General features: G+C 33.3%; 1 protein-coding gene across 3 annotated transcripts in view; it reads left to right on the forward strand.

Annotated features, from left to right (window-relative positions):
* LOC108688823 overlaps positions 1 to 5,570 on the forward strand; it is a 20,995-nt gene that overhangs the window by 3,989 nt on the left and 11,436 nt on the right. The window lies entirely within an intron of this gene.

The following is a 5,570-nucleotide window of genomic DNA, read 5'->3' on the forward strand; positions in this document are numbered from 1 at the left end:
TATTTGTAACTCACGATAAAAGTTTAATGAAACCCGAAGATTGATCTACAAACTTTTATTAGACGCGTTGGTATGTAAAGAAAAGATTATAGTTGAGTGACATTTTCCCTATAGTTCTACTTTTAAGACGATGCATCGGAACGCGTGTCTAAGCTATAAAGAGCAACCAGGAACCGAATTTTTACAACGGATTCTTCGAGGAATGTCCAGAAATAGTCTACATGCCGGACGCGCCGACCTGACGCGCGTGTCCATTTCTTTTTTTCGATGCTTCAGGACGCATCTCGTGTACCATCTACCGAGTGTATTTCGAGATAAATTCTTTTACTCCGTCTCCGTGACGCCTTGAGATTTCCGGCTTTGATACTTCGGATAAGTGCCAGAGCGAATTCGCTCTGTGAAATTTATGACACTTGGTACACACATTATTATTTTCACGGAACAGAAAAGAATCGTGTTTCCAAAGAATTTCTTTGACATTATTATCTATATTTAAAACTCAGAAATAGATAATCAATAAGAATCAGAATTGAAAAATTTTAAATAAAAATTTTCTTTTATTGAGAGATTATTTTTAAATCGGTATCGAAGATTGTAGAATATTTATTCTGTACATTGCCGAGTGTCACTCATTCGTAGAATCGCAATGTTGGTACATCGTAATTATTCTCTCAGCTGTTTCTCTAATGTCATTTGCGGTCTCCCTCGGGCTTCCGCCGAAGATGAATTTCCGTACAGGAAGCGTCTATTTCCTCTGCTCGTTGTCGTGCGAACGACTGGAACAAATTCGAAATTCGTGGTTTATTTTGTTGGTATTCGCTCTTGTTCACGAAGGATGAACTGTATTGTTTGGAACATATGATCAGGAAACTCCTTGTTACATCCATATTGAGGAAGTGTAATTAACAGTGAAAGGAGTCACTACTTCCTTTTGTCGAATCACCTCCAGCTTACACGAGTGTGAATTATATGTAATTTTTCTGCGAGAAAAAAAATTTTGCGAGATTTTTTTCATCAGTTTAACCCATATAAAGGTATCTAAAATTTACAAGAATGAGTTTGATGAAATATCTAAAAATTCAGGTGGATATTTGAAAATAATTTTGTTGAATCATCAAAATAATTATGTAAAAAAACTGAAACATAAGTAAAAACTTTTGATATTCGTTGAAGCAATCAACTTCAAGGTTCAATATAATTATTTTAATAGTCTAATAAAATTATTTTCAGATCAGTATATCCAGCTAAATTTTTAAATATTTCAACAAAATTGTTTTTTCCGTGTATCATTTTTGTCACTTCGATTATATCAATGAGTGAACAATATGGATACAATTGGAATAAATGAAAAAATAAATCGAGGAATCACCCACCTTGTGTATTGCCACCTAATGCATATAAAATTGCCAAGTATTGCTAATGTATTGCTGTGTATTGCCAGCATATTGCTAACGTATTGTCTGTATATATTGTCTGTATTGCTTGTATATATGTTTATGTATTGCCAATATATAGCGATATTTGGCAATAGGTAGCAATACATGAGATGATTGACTTCACGAAATAAACATTATATAGTATCGATATTATGATTAAAAATTAACGATTAGAACTTTCATCAAACAGACTCAATTTACCGGATTTCCTCAATTACTTTGTAAATAATTTTCACGCAAGATCCGGCAGGATGTTATCGTTTTTTCGAAAGTAATTTCTTTTCCGTATCGTGTTATCGGGTGCGGTTTGCAAGAAAGGAAACTCCTTTCCTCCTTTCGGCTCCTTTCGTTTATCTCGGCTTTTCTTCGTGCGCAATGGAGAGTGGCGCGTGTTACCAACTCGTCGAGGAAACAAGCCAGCCATTCTCTTTCTCATAATAGTACCTTTGCTCGCCTATCGTTTCGAAATAACAATGCGCGAGCGCGCGTGAGAAGGCTTTACTTAAGCAGCATAAATTCGCTATTGTACGCCGTTGTACATTAGGACACGGGAGATGCATCACTGATTTTCGTCGTTGATGAAAGCGGGTAGGTGTGCGTATGTACACGTACATTTGCTAGAGTAGGTCGTCCTGCTGATTAAAAGATATCTATCACGGGGTTCGTGCCGCGTGACCTAGAGAGACGCAACTAGTAATCCTATTAAATGATAATTCGTCGAGCATTACGACCAAGTTGATGTAAAGTTGATTCATATTACCTGCACGCGCGTTGGCGTGCGAAATTCTGCGTAACTCTCGCTGTAGCTCACCTTCCGTGAGATTTTTACTAGAATTTTCATCTAATAACATAAAATGACAAATAATTAACAGTTTCTCGTGTAGGCGTATACAAAATAGTCACAAGAACATGTGAACGATTATATGCGTAGTTATACAATTAGGTAATTAATTTCAGAAGATTACTGAAGATTAGATGAAGTTAATTTTGTTGTACCATCACAAAATAATTGCAGTAATAAATGTAATTTGCTCAAGCTGGTTATTAGAACGTCAAAATTTTTGCAGCATTAATCATTAGGCTTGAGCGTCTTATATAATTATTTTGATGGTCCAATAGAATCATTTTTAGATCTGCATATTTGACTAAATTTATAGATATTTCAGAAAAACTATTCTTCCCGTATAAAAATAGAAATTTGAATATAAAATGAGTATAACAGGAATTTTTGTTACATCAACGTTCGTGATCATGTTTAACGACACGAATTCATGTTGATGATGCTACTCTGCGAGAGAAAAACCGCAATTTTTCTTTGAAACGCGACCTGTCTCTGTTGTGTAGAGCTGCGCTAATTGCAGCACAGCGGGACTTCACAGTGGCATGCCACTTATTGTTAAACGAATCTTCGCACCTACACGTATGACCGTTTATGTTGTGATGTTGTACAAAAATGTACGAATGATCTGCATCCTCTTTATGCAAATTTAAAAAAAAATTAATAAGTTTCATTTTTTTGACTAAAAATAATTTAATATATGGAAAACACTGCGCATACGCCTATAGTCAGATCCTCCGAAATGCTTTTTTCATGGAAAAACAAATTCATAAGCAGGACGAAATAAATGGATTATAATCCGAAACGAAATAAATAAAAATTGATAAACGAGTGTAACAATATCATATGGTATACACGAATTATCGAGTTACAATTGTTTAAAAACGTTAACAATTTGGATTTTTTATATTATTATTATTTATTATTTATTATTTTAGATATAAAACATTTATTACTAAAATATTTATTACGCTAGTATTATATAAAAATCGTTTTGATATTTTTGTTGGAGCCATAAATTATATGATATTACGTGATGGCAATTGTTACCTATTGTTGAAAATTAGCGTGCAAACTTTTCGTCAATAAGCAATACTTCGGAAAGTTCTCGGTAAATCGATCATAATACAACGACTGAATTGGAACAGAATAAGCAATAACTTCAAAGGCGATGGTTTAAGGCGTTGCTAATCTGATTGCTACTGCTGTCGATTTTATCGATCATGTTCTTGTTCATTATAATTATATTATTATATCTCACACGCGAGACAGACTTACAATAAATGGTTACGAAAGTGAATCTTTACTTTCGCCGGTTTTGCAACAACGCATGCGTGACTGGTGTAGCTGTAGACGAGCTTTCGCTCTCGCAAATAGTATATGCGTTATAACTATTATCTCTGTGAAGGGGGATAGAAATTCGCGGATACACGGATTCGCGGTAGTACGGATGGATTATGTGCCCCGTGTTGGTTTTTTTTCATTCCATGATTTCCCTGTGTCTAACGGAACGTTCCTTTGAAAATGTGCGTCTGTCGTGTCGACGAGTTAACAAACCGATGCGTCAGCTAATATCACTTAAACACTCGGTTAAGTAATGATAACTGGTAATAGCGATCTTTAATTGTATACACAGATCATATCGTCGCTGCCGATATGCTATATTGAATGTTCCATAAAATGTTCTTACGTGAACTTCATACAGAATTGATGTAGCGTCAATGCTTCATGCATTATTCTTTGCTCAGTTAGGAGCTACTTCTTTCAACAAAGATATCTTTTATGTAGATATATCCGCACATAGTTATAATAATATTGTAATAGATTTATCGAATATATTTACAAGAAAAACTTTTACGCTTTTTGTTAAAATTTAAAATTATTTCTTTTATTTTTAATATTTTTCGATTAATGATCGATGCAACACACATACCGTACAAAGCATAAGAACAAGACTTATTATTTCGTAGTACGTTGTATATAGACAATGCTTCCATGATAAAAGCCATTCCTGTCAGTAAATTGACATCGTTTTTTATGCTCCTCAAGCGGCAAGAGATAGCTGCATATGCTCATTGTTATCTGTTAAATATCCATCTGTTTATGTTACGTAGATAATCCAAGACAAATGGCAATTAAAGCGCGTTGTTTTGCAGAATAATACTATCCAATATAATAACAGATATATTTATCGAGATTTGAAATAGAAATTACGACTCGCGCGCGCGATGTTCTTTCAATTGGACTATATCTTTAAATTTTTATCAACCATTATCAATCAAGATTATTCTTGATATACTTATTTAAACTACATGATTGTTTACTGTAAATGTAATTATGTTGAAGTTATTAACAAGGAGATATATATCGAAGCGAGATAATCAATACGATATCATGTCAAATGAATTGGTGTATTACTTATACTTTATCAGCTTATTGCATACTAATATCAATTAAGCTTTCTCTCTTTCTTTCTCTCTCTCTCTCTCTCTCTCTCTCTCTCTCTCTCTCTCTCTCTCTTCTTTCTCCTCTCTCTTTCTAATGTAATTAAATGGATATAATAATCTCTAAAACAGAGCGAGCGTAATTAATGTTTTGAACCAATAAATCGAAGCAATCAATTAAAATGAACAGATACAGTTTCTTGCATGATAAATCAGTTATAATTACGAATTGTAATTTATTGAATCCGCTGATATCATAGATTCAATTCGGTTGTTGTAATCGAATATAAATTTATGTTTGGATTTACGATAAAGACGTGAATACTGCACAGCCAATTTCTATGTTTTCGAATTCCACTTTCGCGGGGTCGATACGAGTGTAATTGCCATTCGGATGAACTCATTCGAACTTTCGATCATCGATAGAGATTTCATCTTTACTTTCTTCCTTTCACGAGCGAGTTTGATTCGTAAAAGCATTTGTGCGAACATCTGTGCAAATAAATGCTACATTACCGTTTCACAATCAATTATTTTCGAATTCTTTTATTATTTTTTATTTCTACAAACTAAATTTACAACAATTAATATAATTACTACAGATTTCAAAAGTGATGATGAATTAAATATGTCTAAAATATATGATCGATCATCTGAATGCAAAAAGTTTTCGAAAGTATCCAAGAAAAAAATCACTTTCAAATTTTTAAAAGTCTTCCGATTTTTCATTATATCTTAAGGCAATAATATGCATGTCAAATTGTCTACTGAAACGATAGAGAAGTAGGATGTGGTCTAAAATGATTTTTACTTATTTGACGAGAAGAAACGTATATATATATATATATATAT

The sequence above is a fragment of the Atta colombica genome, unplaced genomic scaffold (assembly GCF_001594045.1).
Source record: "Atta colombica isolate Treedump-2 unplaced genomic scaffold, Acol1.0 scaffold239, whole genome shotgun sequence".
In the NCBI taxonomy this organism is placed as follows: Eukaryota; Metazoa; Arthropoda; class Insecta; order Hymenoptera; family Formicidae; genus Atta; species Atta colombica.